The sequence below is a fragment of the Mobula hypostoma genome, chromosome 18 (assembly GCF_963921235.1).
Source record: "Mobula hypostoma chromosome 18, sMobHyp1.1, whole genome shotgun sequence".
Taxonomy (NCBI): domain Eukaryota; kingdom Metazoa; phylum Chordata; class Chondrichthyes; order Myliobatiformes; family Myliobatidae; genus Mobula; species Mobula hypostoma.
Genome location: NC_086114.1, coordinates 23,838,940 through 23,853,727, shown reverse-complemented (window position 1 = coordinate 23,853,727; position 14,788 = coordinate 23,838,940).

Sequence of the window (14,788 nt, the reverse complement as noted above, 5' to 3'; positions counted from 1 at the left end):
ATGCTGCTGCAAATAAGTTTTTCATTGTACCTGTGTGTATTAAGTATTCTGTATTTGCGCATGTGACATTAAACCCAACTTTAACTTTGAATGGATCGCCCTACACTATTTGTTACTACAACCCACCTGACAAGATCATCGCTGGCTTCCCTGCAGCCCACAGCTTTCTTCCTCTCTGTCAACTATTGCCAAAGAGGAAGAGGAAGCTTCTCAGTTTCACAGCCCCTCCGAGGCACTGCTCATAGCTAATTGTTCAGGCAGCTGATTGCACTTTAGGGCACCCCCAGTAAGAGATTCGCAATAAGATGAGGGTGTTCACAATCTCAGGCTGCTTTATTGCATTTAAAGTGTCGCAGAGAATGTGTACACAGCAAGTTTCCACAGAGAAGTGTGGTGTTAACCAAATAATGGGCCAGATTGGGCTGGTAGGTTAATTGACTGCTCTAAATTAACTTAAGTGTGTAGAGGAGTGGAAGGAACTGAAGGTAAATGATGGGAATGCAGGCAGAATAAAGGAAACATAAAAGATGGGATAAGTGGTTAATGGGCAGCATAGACTAAGTGGGTTGAAAGGCCTATTTCCCTGTTGTATCGTCTTGTTTCTCAGACTTCTGCCCCAGTGCTTATAGAGGGACCCATCTTCCTACATCAGCAGAGGCTCCACAATCCAAGCAAGTGTGACCTGAATAATTTCCTGCCTTCTGGGCTGCACTGGGAGATTCAGAGATCGCTGCAAAACAATGTCAGCCTGTTCAGCTGAGCTTGGTTCAAGCTGGGAATTCTGCCTGCGAACCTGAAACCAGTTAGACTTGGTTGAGAACAGCAATCCCATTTGAATCAATGGGAGATGTCAGCCACCAGGGTGGAGAGCTGAGCTTAATATTAGCATCAAGCTCTTTCATATGTTTTAGTAACTTTGTATGCAGCTCTCCCTCTCCCTCTCTCTTGATGTGTGTGTGTGTGTGTGTGTGTGTCTTTGTGGTAGAGACATAGAACTACATAGCCCAACTGTATATCTATCTGAGCTCCCATATTTATCCCATATCCCTCCGCGCCTTTTCCAACCATGTACTGCACTTGTCCAAATGTCTTTTAAATATTGTGATGCACCCAACCTGCCTTCACAACTTCTTCTGGCAACTCATTCCATATAACCACCACATTCTGTGTGAAAACAATTACCCTTCCTGTCCCTTTAAAATCTTTCCCCTCTCATTTTATGTTTATGCCCTCTTTTAGGCTTTCCTACTCTGGAGCAAAGATCATGACTATCCACCTTATCTCATCATATTTTATAATAAGCGGAAGAGATACTGTAGGTGCTGGAAATCTTGAGAAAAACACACAAGATGCTGGAGGTACTCAGCAAGTCAGGCAGCATCTATGGAGGGGAATAAACAGTCAACGTTTCGAGCCGTGTTCTTTCATTGGGATTGGAAAGGAAGGGGGCAGAAGCCATGTTAAGAAGGTGGAGGCGGGGTGAGGAGTACAACCTGACAGGTGATGGGTGAAGCAAAGTGAGGGTGAAGATGAGTGGGTGGGGGGAGGGGGGTATGAAGTAAGAAGCTGGGAGGTGTTAGGTGGAATAGGTAAAGGCCTGAATAAGAAGAAATCTAATAGGAGAGGGCAGTAGACCACGGAAGAGGAGAAAAGAAGGTGGTGATAGGCAGGTGAGAAGCAGGTTCAAAAGGGTCACCAGAAAGGGGAAAGGAAAATGACAGAAGGGGGGGGAATAAAAGTTTTTGAACTTCTGAAACAAATTCAAATGTTATTTTTTTTGCTAGTTCAAAGTGATTTTGAGTATTTGTGAATCATTCACACATTTGTGGCAGTGATAGCTTTAGCAGCTGAAGTACCTGGGATGGCTATTGGAGAGTGGGTGTAGGGGACAGGGGAAGGAAGTTAGAGGGTTTAGGGAGAGAAGGGAGTGGGAGTGTGGATGTCCAATACTCAATATTGTTCAATAACTGTGCACCTTGTGAATTTGGAAGGAGGGAGAGTGGATGTGCAGCCTTCACCAGCTGTTGGAGCCAATCTCTGAGAGCAGCTGGATACCTCGGCTGAGACAGACCCTGCACTGGGTTTCGGCGCTGAAGACTGAATCTCCTGCAGGGTGATGTGTCTGAACACTCACAGAGAGGATACCTCTGATACAAGGACAAGTAGTCATGAAACTGTTGGTGATTTTGACTTAGTACTCTCTTCAAAAATAAGGTTATGGAGTCTATTATGCTCAACGGACAGGGACAAGGCAGGATCTCAGTTTAGCATCACATCTGAGACGGCAGCACTTTCAGCAGTGCAGTAGTACTGCGATCACTCGAGTCAAATAGGATGTTCTTCCAAGAGAATGGAAAGCTCCTGTGCGTAACTTCTTTTAACATGCCCACGGGCAGCCACCACATGGTTCTTGACAGATGGGGGTCAGGATCCAGAAGCATGAAGTGCAAGAAGACTGGGGGCCCTTCACGACTGCAGCCTTCCTCCACCTTCACTGCCATTGTGATGTGTCATCATCTTCTGCCAGGTCCACCGTTAAGGTCTTGGTTGGATCTCTCCTTGTCTGAAACCTCCCCCTTGGGCTTAGCTACCAGTAGCTAGACTCCAGACAGCATTGCTGTCAGGATCTCAGAAATTCACAAGCCTCATCATCATGACAAGGTGACAATCCTTGGAGAAGCAACATACCTGGCAGTACCTCCCGTTGAACTTTGTTTTTTTGTGTTTTCCCCCTGACCGTCAGTCTGTGGTTTTGTATTGCCATGTGCTCTTGTTTGTTTTCATGCCCCATGTGCTCCTGTCCCCACCCCTGCTCTACTCTGGCCCCTGTAATACTGAGTACTGCACCTCTCACCTATTTCTCATTATTGCCTGTTTTGCTGCCACTTCTATCTCATTGTGCTCCACCTATCATCTGCCTCTCTGTTTATTGCTCGGTGTATTTTAGTCCCGTGTTTTCACCTGTAGGCTAGATTGTGCCAGTGAGTTTTCCTGAGCCTTTCCAGCATTTGTATCTGAACTTTGTCCATCTGAATATCAACTCTGCCTGTTTCCTGATTCTGGTTTTTGGATTTCTCTGGAACTTTTGATCTCTGCCTGAACTTTGACACTGACTTTTTTGCCTCTCTGGATGTGCTACTCAAGAAATATCACAGAGTGCACAGTACATGGTCTGTGATTGGGTCCCTGCTTCAACATCCTGACAATACCTCCTTCAGAATGGTGGTCAGAAACCTCCTGATGATGAGATGGATGTAGTAATGGCTTGCCTATGTGTTCAGATCCACTCACTTGATGAGGAACAGAAATCACATGTGGAACAAACAGAGAAGGCTGAAATAATCCCTTTCCTGAGGCACGGTACTGAAACAGTTACTGTTTTGTGATTATCTACATGAGATCAGCTCCCACAGGAAACAGGCAGAAATGAAAATTGTACTTTGCAAGGTGAGATCTGTAAACATCTCACCTATTTTTACTCGTACCAAGGTTCTTACTTTTTGAGGCACTATTTCCAATTCCCACACTGTTACCTTTTCTCTATTGAATCATAGAAACATAAAAAACCTACAGCACAATATAGGCCCTTCAGCCAACAAAGCTGTGCTGAACATGTCCTTACCTTAGAAATCCTGTTTCTTTTATTGCCCCCACTGACTTCATGTGTTTATCAGAGACTGCATACTCTTAAGTGCTGAGAATGAGAGTTTATCTGCTGAGGTTTGCTCTGTTTGGTTTCTGGTTCCTGTTGATATTAGTTCCTTAACCTTCATATGACTCAATACAGGAGTACTTACTAACTTGCTGTTTATGGGAAAGCAGGAATGGTGAGACCCATCAAGTGTTTGCCATCCTGTTGGAATCTTTTCAGTCTGTTTCCTGACTCTTTCCTCTTTCCCGTAAACCACAGCTTACTTACCGTGAGCTGTTTCGGCCCCTGATCTATGAAAAGATGTGCTAACATTGGAGAAAGTGCAGAAGAGGTTCATAAGAATGAACTCAAAAATGAAAGGGTTAATGTGCGAGGTGCATTTGATGCCTCTGGGCTGTACTCACTGGAGTTTAGAAGAATAAGGAGGGGATTTTTTCGAAACCTAGTGAATATTGAAAGGCCTAGATAGAGTGGGAATAGAGAGAATGTTCCCAATAGTGGGGGAGTCTAGGACCAGGGGCACAGCCTCAAAATACAAGGGCATCCCTTTAGAACAGGGATGAGGAATCTGTGAAATTCATTGCTACAGACAGCTGTAGAGGCCAAGTCATTGGGCATATTTAAAGTGGAAGTTGAAAGGTTTTTGATTAGCAAGGGTGTTAATGATTACAGGGAGAAGGCATGAAAATTGGTTTGAGAGGGATAATAAATCAGCCATGATGGAATGGCAGAGCAGATTCAATGAGCTGAACGGCCCAATTTTTTTCCCTATATCTTATGGTAAACTGCCAAATCAATCTCCTTTTTTAAGTTACTTCATAAACAAGAGAAAATCTGCAGATGCTGGAAATCCAAACAACACACACAAAATGCCGGAGGGACTTAGCAGGCCAAGCAGCATCTATGGAAAAGAGTACAGCTGACATTTTGGGCTGACAACCTTCATCAGGACTGGAGAGTTGTTTCCAACATTCATTCAGACAGTGATTCCATTCATTTGGACGGACAGATTTTCTTTAATCTCTCCCTTGAAACCCTGCCTAAAATTTTAAATGAGTCCCTTGATCTTTGAACCAGCCAATATAGAACCAACTTCTTACATTCCCCCTCTGTATAGCAGCCAAGATCTATCAAATCTGCAGTTCATGTTCCTTGTGTTTTTGTTTATTCTTTTGATCACAATTTGATCAGGCGCTCCAGCACTGAACTGAACTGACTCTACAGCTGTGGACTCTGTGGTTAATGACAAACAACAGGAATTCCGCAGATGCTGGAAATTCAAGCAACACACATCAAAGTTGCTGGTGAACGCAGCAGGCCAGGCAGCATCTGTAGGAAGAGGTGCAGTCAACGTTTCAGGCCGAGACCCTTCGTCAGGACTAACTGAAGGAAGAGTGAGTAAAGGATTTGAAAGTTCGAGGGGGAGGGGGAGATCCAAAATGATAGGAGAAGACAGGAGGGGGAGGGATGGAGCCAAGAGCTGGACAGGTGATAGGCAAAAGGGGATACGAGAGGATCATGGGACAGGAGGTCCGGGAAGAAAGACAAGGAGGGGGGAGGGGGGGACCCAGAGGATGGGCAAGAGGTATATTCAGAGGGACAGAGGGAGAAAAGGGAGAGTGAGAGAAAGAATGTGTGCATAAAAATAAGTAACAGATAGGGTACGAGGGGGAGGTGGGGCCTTAGCGGAAGTTAGAGAAGTCGATGTTCATGCCATCAGGTTGGAGGCTACCCAGATGAAATATAAGGTGTTGTTCCTCCAACCTGAGTGTGGCTTCATCTTTACAGTAGAGGAGGCCGTGGATAGACATGTCAGAATGGGAATGGGATGCGGAATTAAAATGTGTGGCCACTGGGAGATCCTGCTTTCTCTGGCGGACAGAGCGTAGATGTTCAGCAAAGCAGTCTCCCAGTCTGCGTCGGGTCTCGCCAATATATAAAAGGCCACATCGGGAGCACCGGACGCAGTATATCACCCCAATTGACTCACAGGTGAAGTGTTGCCTCACCTGGAAGGACTGTTTGGGGCCCTGAATGGTGATAAGGGAGGAGGTGTAAGGGCATGTGTAGCACTTGTTCCGCTTACCGCTTTGCTGAACATCTACACTCTGTCCGCCAGAGAAAGCAGGATCTCCCAGTGGCCACACATTTTAATTCCGCATCCCATTCCCATTCTGACATGTCTATCCACGGCCTCCTCTACTGTAAAGATGAAGCCACACACAGGTTGGAGGAACAACACCTTATATTCCGTCTGGGTAGCCTCCAACCTGATGGCATGAACATCGACTTCTCTAACTTCCGCTAAGGCCCCACCTCCCCCTCGTACCCCATCTGTTACTTATTTTTATGCACACATTTTTTCTCTCACTCTCCTTTTTCTCCCTCTGTCCCTCTGAATATACCTCTTGCCCATCCTCTGGGTCCCCTCCTCCCCCCTCCTTGTCTTTCTTCCCGGACCTCCTGTCCCATGATCCTCTCGTATCCCCTTTTGTCTATCACCTGTCCAGCTCTTGGCTCTATCCCTCCCCCTCCTGTCTTCTCCTATCATTTTGGATCTCCCACTCCCCCTCCAACTTTCAAATCCCTTACTCACTCTTCCTTCAGTTAGTCCTGATGAAGGGTCTCGTCTGAAACGTCGACTGCACCTCTTCCTAGAGATGCTGCCTGGCCTGCTGCGTTCACCAGCAACTTTGATGTGTGTTGCTCTGTGGTTAATGATATTTGTTTACCTTTTATCATTTTCGCAATCTGTTCTTTTTCACACATTTAGTGTATGATTGTCTTGTTGAGATAGGGTTTTCCTTTAATAGGTACTATTGTGTTTAACAGGTTCTATTGTACTTCATTGTCTCTGAGGCTGCTTGCAAAAAAAATGAATCTCAGGGTTGTAATCTGTATGCATACTTCGATAATAAATGTACTTTGAAATCTCCTCTCAGCCTTTAGAATGAAAAAAAAATCGGCAGATGCTGAAAATCTGAAACAAAGAAAGAAAATACTGGAAAACTTCAACAAGTCAGGTAACGTCTGTGGAAAGAGAAATGGTCTGTTCCTCAATTTTCATTATTCCCATCCACCTTTTCACTTTAATCAGGACTTGTACTTAGTAAATATTTTGAAAAATTTATTGTGTTCTTTTGTAACAAATCTGGTAGAATCCCAATCAGAGGCAAAATCTCTCTATGAATAATTGACTGGACAACAGAATGCAGAGCTATGCCACAGGAATCTCAAGTGTAAAATAAATGTCCCATTAAGGCAATGTCCACTGAGTCCTCCATTAGCTGAAGCATAGAATACGCACAGCAAGATCATGCTCAAGTTGTATGAAATACGGGGTAAGTTGCAGTTACATTACTGAGCACAGTTTGGATCATGAAATTTCAGGAAGGAAGTTCTAAACCTGGAGAGGATGTTGGATAGGCACATGGATACAAGAAAAAGTGAGGGTTATGGGCTTTGCAGGAGGGAAGGGTTAGATTAGGCATGGAATAGGTTTATATTGGTTGGCCTGACTTCATGGGCTGAAGGGTCCATATTGTGCTGTACTGTTCTAGGCAACCAAATTGGAAACTATTAGCTATAAAGAAAGAATGGTCGGGTTGGATTGTTTTCTTTAAAAGGATGGAGACCAGGAGGGCACTTATTTTACTTAGAGGCACAGGACAGTCATAACAAGATGCACTACCCAATGTGATGCCAAGCAAAGCTATCGGACGATTGATGCTAATGAGAGAGATAAGAAAGACAATGGAGAAACATTCAAAATGTTAATAAGAGAGAAGAGAGGGATTAACGGAAAAGAAACACAATTCAGAATATTGACAGACCGGTTGCTTTGAACCTGAACTGTTTGAAGTTTGATGGACAGGGGATACCCCAGCAGGGGGATAAAAAGAGCAGGTTTGCTAAGGCACGCAACACACCATGAGACCACGAGACCCTGGAAAGAGCAATGTACCCCCACAAATGGTGGGAGTTTGGAGGTCCGGTTCACGGGAACCGACCAGAGGCTCACAGGGTGTAAAGGTACGATCGGTGGGAACCTGGGCTGTGTGCCCGCCCTTGCCTGGGTGCCGGGTTCACCGCGGAAGAACAATCGTATCCAGAATGGAGGGGTCACAGTCGGTGACCACAGCGGGGATGAGAAGACATAAAAAGGTCTGCCCGAAACCAACTGCGAAGACATCAAAGGTCTGCCTGAACCAAATTGCATCTCTCTCTCTCTCTCTCTCTCTCTCTCTCTCTCTCTCTCTCTCCCTCTCTCCCCAACGGTACAACAACAGCAATTACTGTGAACTGCACTAAACTGAACTGAACTCTGCTTCACTTAAGACTGATCATTTTACCCCTAGACTGCGATAGAGCTTGGTTGATTCCTATTACTACCCTTTTTCTGTGTATATGCGTGTATTATCATTGCTAACCTGTTACATTGATATCCTTATGATTAGAGTACTGTATTACTTATGTCTTTAATAAAACTTTATTAGTTCCTAGTAATCCAGACTCCAACGAGCGTTCCATTTCTGCTGGTTTGGCAACCCAGTTACGGGGTATGTAACACCAATTACATCCATGTGACCAACTGACTACTAACCCACAAGTCTTTTGGAATGTGGAAGGAAACCAGAGCACCTGGAGGAAATGGGGAGAACGCACAAACTCCTTACAGACAGTGGTGAAAATTGAACAATAAGGGAGGATTAGGTACAGAGGACATCATTCTTGCTCCTTTGATAAGGGAGACTACAACTAGGAGATGTAGGCTGACAGATTAGAGGGAAAATGAGAAAATAAGGTCACCAAACTGCAGTGAGGGTTCGACATTGCCACCTGGAAAAGTGGTGGAGACTGAAATCCTCACCACGTTTAAAGAGCGTTGTGTGACCTCTTAAAGACGTGGAAACTACAGACCGAGTGCTGGAACAAGTGACTAACCTAAATAGCTTTTTCTTGACAGTATAGACATGATGGGCTGACTGGTGATACGTTTCTATAATTCTATGATCAATGTGAATTTGGCTGCCTTTGTGTAAATGTGGCTGAAACCTCAAGAGTTCTTTAGTTACTGACAGGGAATTCAAAACAGCACAGGATGTTGTCCAATGTGTGAAAGCTGGGTCCTGCCTGTGTTGCTGCTGGATTATAAACAGGAGATTGAGGCTGGGAGGAAAAATACATCATCCATGATGAAATGGCGGAGCAGACTCGATGGGTCAAATGGCCTAATTCTGCTCCTATATCTTATGATCTTATAATAGACCATCACAGAATGATGGCCACCCATAATTTCCCTACTTCCTCAGCTGTATCTGTTGTACCACTACCTGGTAGGACTATGGAGCAGAAAAGCTGATGAAGAAGTCACACCAGTGGCAATATTTCATCAGGAGTTTGAGGAGATTTGGAATGTCATGGAAGACTCTAGCAAATTTCTACAGGTGAACCATGGACAGCATTTGGTCTGGCTGCATCAGCATCTGGTAAGGAAGCACCAATGTGGAGGAACAAAGAAAGCTGCAGAGGGTTGTAGATTTATCCAACTCCATCACGAGCTTAATTCTCCCCGCCATTGTCAAAACGCAATGCCTCAAGAAGACGCAGACCTTCATGCAAGACCCTTACCACCCAGGACATGCTCTTTCCTCATTACTACCATCAGGATGGAGATACAAGAGCCTGAAGATGCACATTCAATATTTTACGAACAGTTTCTTCCCCTCTGTCATCAGGTTTCTGTACTGTACATGATCACTATACGACCATTTCAGAATCAGGTTTAATATCACCAGCATACGTTGTGAAGTTTGTTGTTTTGCAGTGGCAGCACTGCCTGAGTTTACAACTTTCTGCAGCTTTTTCCAATCCTGCAGAGTGGCCCCTCCATACAAGATGGTGATGCAACAGTTAGAATGCTCTCCATGGTACATCTGTACAAATTCACAGGTCTCTTTGGTGACATACCAATTCTCCTCAGACTGCTAATGAGATATAGCTACAGTCGTGCCGCCTTTGTGATTGCATCAATATTTTGGGCCCAGAGATGTTGACACCCAGAAACTTGGAATTGCTCATCCTTTCCACTGATGACCCCTGATGAGGACTGCTGTGTATTCCCTCGACTTCCTCTTCCTGAAATCAACGATCTATTCTTTGGTCTTACAATGAGAGCAAGTTTGTAGTTGCAACACCACTCAACCAGCTGATCTATCTCATTCCTGTATGCCTCCTCATCACCATCTGGAATCCCGCCAAGAGCAGTTGTATGCTCAGCAAATTAATAGATGACAGTTGAGCTGTGTCTAACCACATAGTCATGAGTGCAGAAAAATCAGAGCAGAAAGCTAAGCATGTATCTTTGAGGTTACTATTTTAGCAATATTTAAATTTTTTTAATGTAATCTTGTAATTTATAATCTTTATGCATTTGCACTTCTGCAGCAAAACAACAGGTTTTATGGTATAAGTCAGTGATAATACACCTGATTCTGATGGCAAAAGAGAAGGCATGGCCACTCATAATGCAGCAGCAAAATCAGAAGTCGACTGAAGAGCAGCCTTAGAGAGTCACAGAGATCTCTGAGACAAAAGGAGGTGACAACCAGGCGTCAGCTGGTATAGAGATGAGCTAAGGATCAAGGATCCATTTTACTCGCCATATACATTGATGTTTTAGGAAATTGCTATGGTGTGTTTGTGCTGCACATAACCAAAATGACAACACTTAAGAATTGTACAGAATTAACAATTATATAAAAATAAAGTTAGAAGAGGTGTAGCAGTTAGCGCGACACAGATCTGAGCAATCTGGAGCTCAGTGTTCAATTCCAGGGCCATCTGTAAGGAACCTGTACATCTTCTCCATGGAATACATGGATTTTTCCCTATATGCTCCGATTTCTTCACACAATCCAAACAAATCCTAGTTAGTTTAAATTGTCATTGTAAATTGTCCCGTGATCAAGTTAGGGTTAATTGGATTTGTCAGGGGTTACAGGGATGGTGTGGCTTGAAAGGTTAGAAGGGTCTACTCCACGCTGTATCGCTAAAATTAAAAAAAAAGTATGGATATGGAATAAAATGTGCTTAAATATGTAAATACCATTTACAAGGTAAACAGCATTATAAAAAGTACTTTAAACAGTTGTGACAAAAGAACAGGCAGTCATAGGAATTCTGGCAAAAAGGAGGAGGTTCAACCAAATGAGGTGGCAGTTTGTTCTTGATGAAGGACCTCAGCCAAAAACATTGATTGTTTATTTCTTTCCATAGATGCTGCCTGACCTGCTGAGTTCCCCCAGGATTTTGTGTGTGGTGTTTATGCTTAACTCATTTTATGAACAAAATGTTCAGAGTGCAGCAACACAAATGTGGAAGTTGTTATTTGTGCATTCTACCATCAGCACATTGTGTATAATAAAACATCCCAAGGTGTTTCACCAAAGCATAATCAAACAATAACAATCACAACACATGCTGTATTATTATGCATACTGTATTAGGCAGATGACTAAAATCTTGATCAGCAAAGAACCCAATGTTCTGGCTACTTCCTCAAGTTTTATCATTGCACACAAAGCTGGGCAAAATGCACAAGGGGGCTCTTCAACAACAATATCCAATGGGGGTCTGAAATACTTAAATAACTGGAGAAAGGATAATGTGGCAACTCTAAAGGTGAGGAGCCAGAAATGTCAGAAGTTCAGATGACAATACCGAAAGGGGGCCTGAAATACTTAAATAATTAGAGAAAGGATAACGTGGAAACATTAAAGCAGATACGTCAGAAGTCCAGATGAAGGATCTTGACCCAAAATATCAACTGTCCATTATCCTCCACTGATGCTGCCTGACCCATCGAGTTCCTTCAGTTTTTTATAGGTTGCTCCAGATTCCAGCATCTGCTGTCCCTGTGTTAAAGGTATGTGATACATTAGAAGCCTGAATGGGGAAGCGATAGAGAAAAGTAATCCATCTAAGATCAAAGTACATTATTAACATGAGTATATGTTATACAGTGTTGGCGCGTGGCCAAGTGGTTAAGGCGTTTGTCTAGTGATTCAAAGGTCGCTAGTTCGAGCCTTGGCTGAGGCAGTGTGTGTGTCCTTGAGCAGGGTACTTTACCACACATTGCTCTGTGACGACACCGGTGCCAAGCTGTATGGGTCCTAATACCCTTCCCTTGGACAACATCGGTGGCGTGGAAAGGGGAGGCTTGCAGCATGGGCAGCTGCTGGTCTTCCATACAACCTTGCCCAGGCCTGCGCCTGGAAACCCCAAGGCGTAAATCCATGGTCTCATGAGACTAACGGATGCCTATAAATATAAATATTATACAACCTTGAGATTCTTCTCCTTACAGGCAACCACAAAACAAAAAACCTAAAAGAACCCCATTTTTTAAAAACCATACAAATGCCCAATATGCAGAGAGAGAAGAAACACAAATCGTGCACACAATTCAATTCAAGTTTAATTGTTATTTAGCCATATTTCTATGAATACTCATGAATACAGCCAAACAAGAGAGTGTTATGGCGGGGTCATGGTGCAAAGACACATTACCTAAATATAGTCACGCACAGTAAGCACACACAAGATCACAATCACTCTGAGCACTGGTGCCCCACAAGGCTGTGTACGCAGCCCACTGCTATACTCACTGTACACCCATGATTGTGTAGCCAAGTTCCCATTGAACTCAATATATAAGTTTGCTGATGACACCACAATTGTAGGCCGTATCTCGGGTAATGATGAGTTTGAGTACAGAGAGGAAATTAAGAACCTGGCAGCATGATGGGAAGACAATAACCTATCCCTCAATGTCAGCAAGACGAAGGAATTGGTTGTTGACTTCAGAAGGAGTAGCAGACCGCACGACCCAATTTACATCGGTGGTGCGCAAGTGGAACAGGTCAAAAGCTTTAAGTTCCTCAGGGTCAATATCACAAATGACCTGACTTGGTCCAACCAAGTAGAGTCCACTGCTAAGAAGGCCCATCAGCACCTTTACTTCCTGAGAAAACTGAAGAAATTTGGCCTGTCCCCTAAAACCCTCACTAGTTTTTATAGATGTACCGTAGAAAGCATTCTTCTAGGGTGCATCACAACCTGGTATGGAAGTTGTCCTGTTCAAGACCGGAAGAAGCTGCAGAAGATCGTGAACACGGTGCAGCAACAAGTAGAACCAGCCCGAGCCTCGCCTCTGGTCCCAACACTCTACCCTTTCAATCCATCTGGCCCGATGTTTAAATTGTCCAAACGTCAGGTCATTCTTCTCTCTAAGACCTGGGCCCTATCACATCGATATTCTCTGGGTCAGGACCTTGCCACTGCATTCTAGCCCATGCCCGAGCTTTGAAATCAGGCATTTAGATCGATCCAGCCTCATTCTCCATTTAGGTGGATGTGCTCCAAAACTTCTCCTCTCTGACTTTCATCCACTTCGCACACTCCAACTCCATCTTGAACATGCCTCGACCTTGCTCTGAGCACTTCTCGAACATGCCTGACCTCACTCGCACCCATATGTCTCGATCTTTGAGTCAGTCTCACCTTCATTTGCCTCTTCATTGTTTGCAGTGAGCAGTTACCAAGATTTATTTTACAGTAAAAGAGTTATTAACAAAATATTTGGTTGTGTTTCTTGCTTTGAGAACCACCAGTAAGTTGTCACTCGTCCTCAGTAGCGCCATTTTAAACTGAAACTCTTAAAGGTATGAAAGAAAGAACCTTGGCTAACCCAGAAGATGGAATTAGTCATTAATCTAACTAAAATAGAGAAATCCCCACTAATGTGTAAACTACTGCACCATCAAGGCAAGGAATTCACTGGATAACAGAGGATTGCTTCATTCTTCAGAGAGAGAGTATGTGGGTAAAGAACAGAGTCAAGTCCCATAAAGGAAAGCTACCCTTAACAAAGTGGCCATCATGAAAAATCCATGCTATTAGTAAAAAAAAGTGGATTTTTTGAGAATTTACAGAAAATAAACTTTGCTTTAAATGTTGAATGCGTCAGGAGGACACATTATTGGCAGCAAAGCTGAATATAAAGATTAAACTATCAACATATGCCAGTTTTCCACTAAATAAAACAAACAGATTGATTTCTGGTCTCTGGAAGCAGAGATTAACAACACTGCATTGAACATTGGCAAAAATTCTTCTAAAGAATCTGCTCCTATATCTTATGATCTAAAGCATGACCCCAATATTGAGAGAATCAATTTTCAATTGAAGAGCGTGTTATTGGCCAGACAGAACTAAAATCTACAAATCAGTGGATTCGGATGAATCAAGAACAGTGGAAGTAGAGAAACCAATTGTCTTTATTCTTGCCATGTGCTTGAAGGAGATGGAGACGGCCATTTTGTGAGATTTTGTCCTTGCAGTTCCACTGCCCCCATCCCATTTTGTGAACTCTGAACTGATTCTTGCTCTGGGATAATCTAATCAGAGTGATTGAATGTGGACACATGGAGCTTCAGCTAATGACCTACTAAACCTGAGATCATTCTCAGACAAATAGCTATTTATTATGTAAAGTATCAAGCTTGCTGGAGAAGCAGTCTGTGGTCTCATTGGACTCAGTGTCTGGGTCACTTAGTTTCACTGGTTTGAACCATTCCAAGTTGAAAAGAATAAAGGCATGAGGCTGGAGAAGCAGAAACCATAGAATAATGCTGGTTTTAGTCCTGGACCAGAGGCAGTAAAATGGTTACCCAGGTAGATCAGGTGACCATGAGCCAATGGGATGGCGATCCTACTGGTGAGGAACACTATAAAAGCTAAGAGCTTCAAATATGAAACAGCAACAACTCTCCAGAGACCAACCATCGAGGAAGTGAAGGATCCCACGGACACGTGGAGATTAGAGTGAGAAGACGAGGAACGCCTGGCCAGCGTAGTCTCCTCTGTCTTCTTTCTTCATTGACTGCTCACGGAGGATCAGGGAATCATAGTGGGTGTGCACACAGGTAGTTAATCTGTGAACCCATGTGCATTTTAGTTGAAACAATAAAGGTTACTTGTTGATAAATATAGGTTCTTTCTGTGCCTCTCTGATCATTTTTACTAAGGGGCAGATCCTTATAACAATATTGTATGTACTCATTCTGCAAGGAG